The 12675-nt window shown below is 50.4% G+C and overlaps 1 protein-coding gene across 1 annotated transcript in view; it reads right to left on the bottom strand.

Annotated features, from left to right (window-relative positions):
• Window positions 1-12675, bottom strand: part of LOC103243189 (importin subunit alpha-1-like) — a 28545-nt gene that overhangs the window by 15413 nt on the left and 457 nt on the right. The gene's annotated exons all lie outside the window — the stretch shown is intronic.

Below are 12675 nucleotides of genomic sequence, written 5' to 3'. Positions count from 1 at the left end.
CAGAGACCCAGCAGGGCCACTGGGGCCAGGAGGAATCAGAAATGGTCCACAAGGGGCCAAGCGTGTTGGCTCACACCTATAATCCCGGCACTTTCGGAAGCTGAGGCAGGAGGATCACTTGAGGTCAGGAGTTTCAGACCAGTCTGGCCAACACAGTGAAACCCCGTGTCTAATAAAAATACAAAAATTAGCTGGGTGTGGTGGCGGGCACCTGTAGTCCCAGCTACTCGGGAGGCTGAGGCAGGAGAATTGCTTGAACCTGGGAGGCAGAGGTCACAGTGAGCCAAGATCGCACCACTGCACTCCAGCCTGGGCGACAGAGTGAGACTCCATCCCCCACAAAAAAAAAAAAGAAATGGTCCATAAAGGAACTTCCCAGCCAGCGAAGGCTGTAGGGATTAGCCAGGTTAGGGAGGTAGGAAAATGAGACCAAGGAGTGGTCACCTTCTGCCCACTCCCTCAAACATATCTGTGTTTACACCTACCATTCCTTCCCCCTCCCCCAGGGGAAGGCACAGGGGCCTGCTGTCCAAGCCAACCTCCCCAGCCCAGGCCTGAAGGACCCCATAGCTGCCTCCCACTTACTTAGAAGTGGCGTCACCTCAAATCTCCAACCCTTCCCTTCTGACTACCTTTGTCCCTTTCTCATTTCAACAAACTAAAGGCCTCTCCATCTTTTTATTTATTTATTTATTTTGACAGGGTCTTGCTCTGTCACCCAGGCTGGAGGGCAGTGGCATGATCATGGTTCACTGCAGCTTTGACTTCTTGGACTCAAGCAATTCTTCTGCCTCACCTCCCAAGTAGCTGGCACTACAGGCCCACACCACCACGCCCAGCTAATTTTTTTTTTTTTTTTTTTTTTTTCTGTAGAGACAGGGTCCTTCTATGTTGGCCAGGCTGGTCTTGAACTCCTGGGCTCAAGAAATTCTCCCACTTCAGCCTCCCAAAGTGCTGGGATTACAGGCATGAGCCACTGCACCCAGTTGGTCTCTCCATCTTAAAAAGAAAACGCTGGCCAGGTGCGGTGGCTCACTCCTATAATCCCAACACTTTGGGAGGCTAAGGCAGGTGGATCGCTTGAGGTCAGGAGTTCAAGGCCAGCCTGGCCAACATGGCGAAACCCCATCTCTACTAATTATATATATATAATTTCTAATTGGATGATAGTCAGTCTCAAGACTGTGCTCTCGGCTACTTGGGAGCACGAGGTGGGAGGACTGCTTGAGCCCAGGAGGTTGAGGCTCCAGGGAGCCGTGATTGCACCACTGCACTCCAGCCTGGGTGACAGAGCGAGACCCTGTCTCAAAAAAGAAAAGAAGAAAAAGTTGTTCATTATTTCTCACCTGGAAACAGACTTGCCCTTCCAGCTCCCCCTGCCCCTGACATGTTACAGATGAAGTAGTTCATCTCCCTTTCAGACACAGCTCTGGAGCTGGGATTCTGGGAATAAGGCCACTTAAACATGCCCTGTTTCCCCTCTGCTCCCAACTGTGACGTGCTACTGCCTGCGTCAAGCAGAGGCTGGGGCAGCGGGTGGGTGGGACCTGGCTGGCACAGGTGAAAGGCTGTGTCTAAGGTGGACGCTCCCAGGGGAACCCTGGGGCGGGCTGGCCCATCATGGAACCCCGGGGAGGACGCAGGGTGGTTCTCGCATCCTTGTGCGCAGGAGCTGAGGGGGCCAAACAGGTGGGCCAGGTAGTCTCTACCCGTAAGGCCAGGGCACCAAGGAGACAGGGAGAATTCCTGCTGGTGTTTTGACATCACGGATGTCCCACGCCCACAGGCTCCCTGGCAGAGACCACCATCCCTTCTCCACTCTAGGGCCACCCCTCCAAGTGGGGTACTCCTGCTTGGAGGGGTGTACCCCAAGTACACCTCCAGTGTACACCTCGAGTGGGGTACTCGAGTATATTTTATAAACTCGACCCTGGTTCTGGTGAGCAAAGACATATAAACTCACTCTGTGACAGCTCCGCAGGGGGAACAGACAGTACCACCAAACCAGCTGCCGTCACCAGACTCCAGCACAGCCTGGACCCAGGACGCACTAAACCGGCCACCGCCACCAGACCCCAGCACAGCCGGGACCCAGGACGCACTAAACTGGCCACCGCCACCAGACCCCAGCACAGCCAGGACCCAGGACGCACTAAACTGGCCACCGCCACCAGACCCCAGCACAGCCGGGACCCAGGATGCCCTAAAGATGCCATCACAGGTGATGGGGAAAGACAAACTTGTCAGTGAAAGGCCACAGGACAACTGGCTGCCCATCAAGAGATAAACAAATAAATAAACACGTATATAAATAAGGGAGGGTCCACATCTCACTCTGTCCATCCACAATAACCCTCAAAGGATTAAAGATTTAAATTTTTTAAAATGAAGTCATAAAAATAATCAAAAAAGAAAACAAAATCCAATATGCTGTATATATATATATAAACCTACATATTTTATATATATGTCTCTTTATATATATAAAAGACTTCAATATGCTATATGTATATATTAAAGTATATATTATATATAATATGCTGTGTGTGTGTATATATAAAAGACTTCAATATGTTGTATGCGTGTGTATATATACATATATATATAAAGACTTTGTAACCAAGACTCAAAATATAAAAGCCATAAAATAAACAAGTGATACATTTGACTACATAAACGTGTTTTAGGAAAACTTGCGTGACAAAATAATGTTATTAGCAGAGTCAAAAGACAAGCTCAGGGTGGCGGAGGGAATTACAACTCATGTAATAATAGACAAAGGGCAGTTTCCCTAGTATAGAAAAAGCAACTATAACTCAATAAGAAAAAACCTAACAACCCAATACGCAAACAGGCAAAGGATATAAACGGACCATTCACAGAAAGAAAAAAAAAAGTGGGGGAGACAAACAGCCCTTAAATATACGAAAAGATACTCTTACTGGAAAGAAAAATGCAAATTTAAAGTACCTTAAGTTAATACATATTATGGTCAGATTGGCAGAAAACAAAAGTTTGGCAACAGTCAGTTGGCAAGGCTGTGGGGAAGAGACACCCTCATCTGTATTGGCGAGGGCAAATTGGTATATGCCTCATGGGATATACCCATCAAATATCCATTATTTAACTTTTGACCCCACAATCCCACTGTTGGAATTTTTCTAACATCTACCTGTACATATATAAAAGAGTATATAAAAGAGTATTCATTATGGCATTGTTGTAATAGCAAAAAATAGGAAACATTCCACGTGCCAGTCAACAGGAGACTGGTAAAATGGATAATTTGCAGTTGTAGGGAAAGAAGCATCACCTCTCTAGGTACAATCTCTGAGACACATTGTCAAAGGAATAAACAAAACAAAAAGTAACCAAAGTTTTTTTTTTAAATCTTGTTTTACACACAGGACAGTGTGTACAAGGTACCACCTTCGCTTAAGAGAGAGAGAGAAAATTAAGTAATCAGATAGGTAGTTATACTAGTTTGTACTCAGAAACTCTGGAAGAATGAAGAAAGAATGAATGAAAGGGGTGGCTTTTGAGTTGATGGAGAACAGAGCAGGGAAACAGGGTACATGTGAGATTTTTACTATAGACTTTAAAATATTGCTTTGATTTTTTAAAAAAAATCTGTAAATATGTTACCTAGTAAAATAAATTCAAGGCTATTGGTAAAATAGAGGGGCTGGAGAATGCAATTACAACGTGAACACAAACTCTTAAGGAGACTCGAATCAAGCAGAGTTTTTAAAAAGGACTGATTTTTAGAACTTAAAATATGTACTTGTATTAGTTGAAGGGGAATAAATTCACTCTTGAGATTCAAATTTGCAGCCTGGAAGGTCAAAAGGAAATATCAAACCTCTGAGCAAAAGTGCACCAAGACTGAAATAAAAAGTTCAAAGATAAACTGCGAGGGACCCAGTCAGGAGCACTCACATGCAAAGGAAAGAAAAGTTAAAGAAACAATAATCAAGCAACAGGCCAGGTGCAGTGACTCACGCCTGTAATCCCAGAACTTTGGGAGGCTGAGGCAGGCGGATCGCTTGAGCCCAGAAATTTAAGATCAGCCTGGGCAACATGGTGAAACTTTGTCTCTCCAAAAAGTACAAAAAAAGCTAGCTGGGCGTGGTGGTGTGCGCCTGGATTCCCAGCTTCTCAGGAGGCTGAGGTGGGAGGATCACTTGAACCCAGGAGGTGGAGGCTGCAGTGAGCCGTGATTGTGCCACAGCACTCCAGCCTGGGTAGTAGAATAAGACCCTGTCTCAATAAACAAACAAACAATAATCAAATCAAGCAACAAATAGATGTTCCTAAACGGAAAAAGGACCAGAGTCTACAGAGTGACAGGTTCTGTGAGCTGTGAGGGTGCTGAGAAAAGAATCCCCATCGAGGCATGTGCTAAAGAACATGTGTTTGATTAGGAACCCCAGAGAAGAGACAGCTGCCAATAATGAAATGGAAAGTGTAACAGGGGAGGAAAAAGGAAATCAATAACCAGATCAGAGGGAAAAAACTGCAAGGTAAACCAATAAATGTAAAATGAGCCAAAGGTAATCAAATCAAATACAGTAGATCAATTGTTAAATGAAAAGTGAACAGATAGAATTCTCCCACTAAAAGACAAAGAGTCAGCTTGGGTTTAAAAACACAGTGATAGGCTGGGCGCAGTGGCTCACACCTGTAATCCCAGTACTTTGGGAGGGTGAGGCAGGTGGATCACTTGAGGTCAGGAGTTTGAAACCAGCCTGACCAATGTGGTGAAACCCTGTCTCTACTAAAAATACAAAAATTAGTTGGGCATGGTGTTGTGTGCCTGTAATCCCAGTTAATCAGGAGGTTGAGGCAGGAGAATCACTTGAACCTGGGAGGCGGAGGTTGCAGTGAGCCAAGATCGCACCACTGCACACCAGCCTGAGTGACAGAGCAAATCTCTGTCTCAACAAACAAACAAAAAAACATGAAAATAACAAAAATACAGTGGTGACAGGCAACATGAAGAAACCCCACCTCTACAAAAAATACCAAAAAAAAAAAAAATTAGCTGGGCATGGTGGCACGTGGGCCTGTGGTCCCAGGTTCTCGGGGTCCTGAGGCAGGAGAATTGCCTGAGTCAGGGAGGTTGAGGCTGCAGGAAGCCATGATCACACCACTGCACTCCAGCTGGGGCAACAGAGGCAGACCCTGTCTCAAACAAAACAAAACAGTGATGTGACTTATACAAGAAATTAGTAGTTTCAAAAAATGATAATGGTAGAAAATAAAAGAATGCTAAGCAAGTGCAAAAAAAACAGTAAAATAAGGAGTGGTCATATTAACAACAGAAGGGCGAAATTTAAGGCTAAGCACTGTAATAGGATAAAGAGGGACACCGCATAATGATAGAAAAGCACAATATGTACCAACAGAACACTCGAAATCTGCATGCTCCCGACGGCATCGTAGCTAAATATAAAAAGCAAAAACTAGGAAAAGCACCAGAAGAGCTTTATAGAGAAAATTTGAGTGGAAGGTTTAACAAAACACATCTCTATCAGAATTAGAGTAAAAGACCCCTGCCCCCAAGCAAAGGATACGAAGGAAATGAAAGTTTGAATAATATAATCAATAAACTTGATTTGATGCAGATAGTACCTTATATCCCTTAAACAGAAAATATGCATTTTTCCGGCCAGGCGTGGTGGCTCACACCTGTAATCCCAGCACTTTGGGAGGCTGAGGCGGGTGGATCACTTGAGGTCAGGAGTTCCAGACCAGCCTGGCCAACATGTCAAAATCCCCTCTGTACTAAAAATACAAAAATTAGCTGGGCGTGGTGGCGCACACCTGTAATCCCAGCTACTCCAGAGGCTGAGGCAGAAGAATCTTTTGAACCCAGGAGGTGGAGGTTGCAGTGAGCTGAGACTGCACCACTGCACTCCAGCCTGGGTGACAGAGCGAGACTCCATCTCAAAATAAATAAATAAATAAATAAATAAATAAATAAATAAAAATAAGAAAATATACATTTTTCTTATATGTCTATGAAAAACTTAGAAAAATCATTTACTTGGTCACAAAGAAATTCATAATAAATTTTAAAAGTGGAGATTTTACACATCTGGAGAAAATGAATGCTTTCCTAGTAAAATATAAAATGGCCAAAATTAACTAGAAGGTGAGTAGAAACTTAAATAAACTAATTACCACTGATGAGAAAAAAAATCTGCCACTGAAAAAGGCACCAGGTCCGGAGGGTTTCATGACAGGGAACAGTAGAAACCTTTTGAATTCATCTTTGCCAACACCTTCCTCCTCCAGGAAGCACTCCTGGATTTCACTCTTGCCAACAAGATTCTGGGAGGATGGCTCCTTCAACATATCCTGCACAGCTCTTTGCAGATGCATCATGTCATATCATATCATATCATATCATATCATATCTGCCATACCATAAGTGCCATGCCATACTATATCATAATTGGATCTGCTGTTCAATTTCTCCTGAACAGTAAGCTACCTGAGGGCAGGAACCATCCTTTATTTTTCATTGCTCCCTAGTGCCCAGTACAGCAGCTGACATTCACTGACTAGGTGAATATGGTAATTGAAAAAGCAGAAGGCACAATCATTATTACGCTGTGATGTCTCTATGGGAACTGCCCAAGACATACACATAAGAAGGCAGAAAAAATGGAAAGAAACCAACATGCTAACAGTCATTCAATTGAGATTTCCTCCTATTATTCAAATATATGTAATGGAGTTAGGCTATTTTTTTTTTTTTTTTTTTTTTTTTGAGGCGGAGTCTCGCTCTGTCGCCCAGGCTGGAGTGCAGTGGCACTATCTCGGCTCACTGCAAGCTCCGCCTCCTGGGTTCACGCCATTCTCCTGCCTCAGCCTCCCGAGTAGCTGGGACTACAGGCGCCTGCCACCACGCCCGGCTAATTTTTTTGTATTTTTAGTAGAGATGGGGTTTCACCGTGTTAACCAGGATGGTCTCGATCTCCTGACCTCGTGATCCACCCATCTCGGCCTCCCAAAGTGCTGGGATTACAGGCTTGAGCCACCGCGCCCGGCCGAGTTAAGCTATTTTTATAGGGAGGGAATAGTAATTTACACATTTAACTGAGCCAACAAGGAGAAAGGAAGGCGGAGGTTGGGAGGATTCTACAGGCAGGCCCTTTTGCTACCTCTGCTTCCTCTCTCTGGCCCAGCCCCTAGACAGACACGGAGGCCTGGACAGGGGCCCCTGCCCCCATCCCTTCATGCCTCACAGGGGACCCCCAGCCAGGAGAAGGCGAGGAGGCAGGGTGGGCACCCATAGGAGCTTCAGCTGGGTCCTGTGGGCCTCATCTAGCCCAGGCAACAGCTCTGGAAGTTCCCTCAACACCAGAATCCTTCTGCAATCTGGAAACAGAGCTTCCCAAATTTTAGCAAGAGCACCTGTGCCCCTGTGCCCCAGAGCCCTAGTCCTGGCTGCCCTGTTTCCCCTTCAATATGAACCAACAGCCGCTGACCTCTCACTCCCCGGCACAGATCCAGCTCCGAATCTCCCTAACATTCAGGCATGGAGCCCTGGCCACATTCCTGGTCATCAGCTACCCCCGGTCATGATCATGGACCTTCCCATTCCCCAAGGCCTGGCACTGACCACCCATCCAGGCTGGCATTCAGCATGACGCCCACCCCTCCCTGTATTGGACACAGTCAGCTCTAAGAAGGGCAGAGAAAATAGGTCTATGGAGCTAAGCTATGAGGAGGCAAAGGCCTAAGAATGATATAATGGACTTTGGGGATTTGGGGGTGCGGGAAGGGTGGGAGGGGGGTGAGGGAGAAAAGACTACACATTGGGTACGGTGCACACCACTCGGGTACTCGGGTGACGGGTGCACCAAAATCTCAGAAATCGCCACTAAAGAACTTACTCATGTAACCAAACACCACCTGCTCCCCACAACTATTTAAATAAACATTAAAAAAAATAGGTCTAGAGTGAGGTCAACTGTTGAGGCCTGGGAAGGAAGTGAGGGGGCAGGTGGGGCCCATCTCAGGCCCTTGGGGCTGAAGGGAGCCAGGGACTAAGAGGTGAGAGCCAGGTGCAGGCTTCAAGGAGACCCCCAGAGACTCTGTGGCCTACAGGGGAGTTGGGGGTGGCAGGGAGATCTCTGGGGGGACAGCAATGTGGGGTGAGGGTGGGAGGGGGACCCAAGAAGCTGCTGTCTCCTAAGTCAGGTCCTAGGCAGGCAGAGGGGCTCTGGGACAGCCTGGGGCTGCAGGTGAGCCACTGGGAGGGAACTGGGTCAGGTATAAAGAAACCAGCAGAGCCACCCCAGGGCGGCTGCCCCAGCTGGGGGGTGGGGGTGGGGGTTGTTGGAGGAGGGAGTACAGGCAAGGGGCTAGCTGGAGTCCCCTCAACTTGGCCTCAGCTTCCTGCTATTACCAAAGCCCCTTGCCAGAGGCCCCCTGGCTGGCCCTGAGTGGGCACAGGTGGGTCTGTCCCAAGGCCAGTTCCTTTCTCTCAATCACAGCGGCCTCGGGCTGCCGTCGGAGTTTGTCCTGCCCTCAGAGGAAGTGGGTGCTGGCCCTGGATCCAGAGAGGAGGGGCCCCCAGGTGAGAAAGTGAGGGGAGAGAGTGGGGAAACTGCTGTGGCCACCCTCTAGTCCCCTAGGGACTGGGGCTCACTCACAGTTCCCATTGGAGGAGGAGGAGGACTGAGGGTCCCCCAGTCCACGCTGCCTGTATCAGGTGGGGCGCCTCCAGGGCTGCTTATAAGAGAAGGTGCAGCAGCCTGGCTGGAACTTCCCTCCCAGCAGCCAATGCTCCAGCAGCAGTGGCAAGCTCCAGGCCAGCCCCACCAGCCTGAGCCTTCTCACCTCTGGGCAGGGATGGTGACCGCAGCCAGGGGGAAGAGTCTCAGAGGCTCCTTTATTGTACCGCCTTTGGCCTGGCTTCCTAGGATTCCCTGAGTGGCCTCTTTGGGGGAGGGGAGGAGTCGTCCCTGCTTACCTCCCCTGTCTCCCTCTCTCCCCTCTCAGAAGGGTTTGCTTCTGCCCCCTTTCCTGGGACATCATCAACTCTCCCACCACAGGGCTGGGCACACAGGATGCTCAGAAGAAGGAGCGCTTGCTTGCCTTTGGCTTGTACTGTTTTTGCCAAGGGGAATAGGGTGGCCAACCCTAAATGCCACCTGACTGAAACTGAACCTGGTGGCCAGGGTGGGGCTAGGGGTCAAGGGACCTGGAACTGTCCCGGACACAGCCACTTCCTGGCTGTATGAGCTTCGTCCTGTCACTAAACCTCTCTGAACCTCTGTTTGTACTAAGGGCAAATGGAGGTGTCCATGCCTGCCTTCCAAGCTGCTGGGAGCTTAACCCTGGGTACAAGCCTTTGAGCAACAGCCCACAGGACTGTTAGCCCCTTTGGGACTGCGTCTTACCACACTTTGTCCCCAGTGTCCGGCATGGTGACCAACCCACACCAAGTGCTCAATATGTGTGACTAGAGTGCATGGGGAGTGACAAGGCTGTAAAACACCATCCATGGCAGGAGCTCCTCTGTTCTGGGGGTCCCTGGCCCTGCCTGGTAGCCTGCCCTAAGCTCTGAGCTGCTGCCTAATAGAGGGGGGTCCCCACATGCTCCCCAGTGCCCCCATGCCATGCCATCCCCACATCCTGTCCCCTCTGTTCTGCACCCACTTTCTTTTTTTTTTTTTTTTTTGAGGCGGAGTCTCGCTCTGTGGCCCAGGCTGGAGTGCAGTGGCTGGATCTCAGCCGGGCGCGGTGGCTCAAGCCTGTAATCCCAGCACTTTGGGAGGCTGAGATGGGCAGATCACGAGGTCAGGAGATCGAGACCATCCTGGCTAACACGGTGAAACCCACTTTCTTCTGAGATCCCTTCTCAGCAACGACCTCCTCCTCATCTCCAGCCTCCCCATCTCCTGCCCCCCCAACCTGAACCTGGGGACCACGTTTCCATCCATGACCTACACCCGCTCTGGCTACACTGTGTCTCTCTCCTCCTGCCCGTTGTCCACATGCTCAATTCGCACCCTCACTTCACTCCTGACCACTGCCCTCTGCCTTCAGCACCCCCCCTCCCCCGACCAGCTGAGCTTCTAGTGGCCACTTCAGGTAAGTGTTATAAGGCCTTTCTCTCACGTGACCTTCCTGTGCGTCCTTCTTCTGGACACTTCTTGTCCTCTGAGGCAGCACTCTCACGCTTCTCTTCCCTTTGTCTGGCACCTAAATCCAGGTGGGTCCCAGCTTTTCTTCACCCTACTACTCCCCAAGTGGCCCCCCACCCCAACCTCAGTAAGCAGCACCACTGTCTGCCCACGAGTGCCAGCCGGGAATCTAGAACTTAACCGGATTTCCCTCCCACCTCCCTCGGCCCCCAGGCCCTGCCCATCCACCTCCCAAACCTCTGTTACCATCACATGACCACAAGACCACCAAGAGCTTCGGCCGTGCTTGAAGCCCTGGCCACAGGGATTTTTTTCTCAATCCCACTCCTGTCTCTGCTAAAAGCCTCACAGCAGCTGCAGGATAACGTGCACATTCCTGGCAAGTGCCCATGAGGCCCTGCCCGGGTGGGCACCCACTCCCAACCCTAAGCTCCACTCCTGAGCCCCAGCCCCATGTCTTCTCTTGCTGGCCTCCTATCCAAGAGGGCGACTCCCCCAGGAACGTGGCTATGCCTCAGTCCTCTCCAGATCCCAAGGCTCACCAGGGTTTGGCAGGTATTCAGCTAGTTCATGCCTGATGAACGAGTGAATGGGCCTGGAGGATCATGGTGGGAAATGCCGCCTGGGACAACTAAGGGCAGGGGTGCGGTTCCCTTGGCGGGCAGGACTAACTCCCTACCCTGGACTTTGTTGGGGGTGGAGCGCCAGGGAGACCCACAGCTGCCTCTTGAATAAAGCTCTGTGCAGGGAACGTGGTATTATTGCACCCATCGCACAGGGGAGGAAACAGGACCAGAGATGCAAAGTGACTTGTGGAGGTCACACAGTGAATTAGGGCCACAAGCGGGGCCAGGGAGCTGCCTGTCTCTGGCCAATGTCCTAGATGCCCCCCTGGGTAAGTCCCCTGCCCCCATCACCTGTGCCCCTCCCCCCAGATGCCACTGCAACTAGGAACCTGCTGGGAGCTGGAGGAAGAATGGGTAGAGGGGCCACCTGGCAGGTGCTCTGGCAGCCGAGGTGATCTGTCTTCTCAGGAGATGTCAGGACCTGGGCAGTCTCCTTCCTCTTTGGTCCTGGGGCCTGGGGTGGTGGCCCTTGGGCAGACTTACAGAGCCCTGGCTCACAGGTAAGGGACTGCCACACCTCTGCCCTTTTCAACACGCACTCTCTGTGCACTCTGTCTGAGCCAGACCCTGGGTCAGATGCGAGGTTCAAAGAGCAAGGCCATTCCCCCACCTCCAGGGGCTCTGCTCAGACGGGCAGGCATCCTCCCACCGTCACCAGCACAGAGAATGTGGAGAGGCCAGGAAGTGCGCCACCGGGAGCCTGCGCAGGAAACTGAGGGGCGCTGGGGGAGAAGAGGGCTGGCATCCAGCCACCTATCCCAGAGAAGCTGCCTGGCCCGCTGGCAGCAGCACGAAACAGGAACCAGCCGCGGTCCCCAGCCCCGCCCGTCGGGTGCCGTTCTCCATCCTGGCCGCAAGGCGGCGGGCTGCCGCTGCAGGAGCCGGAGAGAAGGCGGCGCAGATCCAGGGAAGCCAAAAGAGGACTACCTAGAGAGTCTGGGTGGACCCTCTGTTACTGCCAAGCGCTTCGAAGTCTTACCTCGTTTAAGGCTCACAACCCTAATCCTTAGATATAGTGCTTACACCAGAGGACGCTGGGCCTGGGGGAGCGTCCTCGCGTGTAAGTTAAGTGGCTGTCCGCAGCTGGCAGGTGACCCAGCAGAGTCCAATTCTCCTTTCCCCAGCCTCAAAACCTGAGCTCTGCATTGTAACGAGACGGGCGGAGGGAAGACCCAGCAGCGGGCCTACGTGTCTCCTTCGTCTGGGCATCCCGGACTCAGTCCTGGCACATGGTGGGCATCAATGTTCATGATAATAACATCAGGCACAGCGAAAGAAATTAGGGGCTCCCAAGGTTCAGAGGTCATCTGTCCACCCCCTCCCTTTGGGCTGAAGAACAAACCCAGACTCTGAGAGAGGAAGGGAACTGCCTCTAGATCATCACACGGCCGGTGGCAGATGGCAGAACGGTTCTGAGCATCCTTTCTTCCCCTCGGGCTGCCCCTCCCTGAAAAGTTCCTAAAGTTCAAAATGTCAGGGTCGCCCAGAGTGTTCTGGGGATGTAAGAGTGTTTATAAAACGTGCTCTATTTTCGATTTCCCAGATTAACACAACTGGATTCTGAAGAGGAAAAAAAAAAGCAACCTTACTTAACCGGACGTCTTTCTGAAACAAACCCATCAGGAGTTCTTTAAAAAATAAAAAATAAAAAGGAACTGAAATTCTGGAAGCACCCTCAAAGGGAAGCAGACGCCAGACTTTCACATCCACCCTCTCATCTGACCCCAGGCTCCTGGGAGATGGGCAAGGCGGTTGAGCTGGCTGCAGGCCCGCAATCCCCCGTTCCATGCCCAGATGCGCTTCGGAATACAGAACAGCTGGGACTTGGAAAGATATCGTGAGGCACCCACCTGCTGTGGGTTACATTACCTCCCATCAGAGCT

Source organism: Chlorocebus sabaeus, chromosome 16 (genome assembly GCF_047675955.1).
Source record: "Chlorocebus sabaeus isolate Y175 chromosome 16, mChlSab1.0.hap1, whole genome shotgun sequence".
NCBI classification, from domain to species: domain Eukaryota; kingdom Metazoa; phylum Chordata; class Mammalia; order Primates; family Cercopithecidae; genus Chlorocebus; species Chlorocebus sabaeus.
Note: the sequence above shows the minus strand (reverse complement) of the source record. Positions and strands in the feature narration are given on the sequence as shown.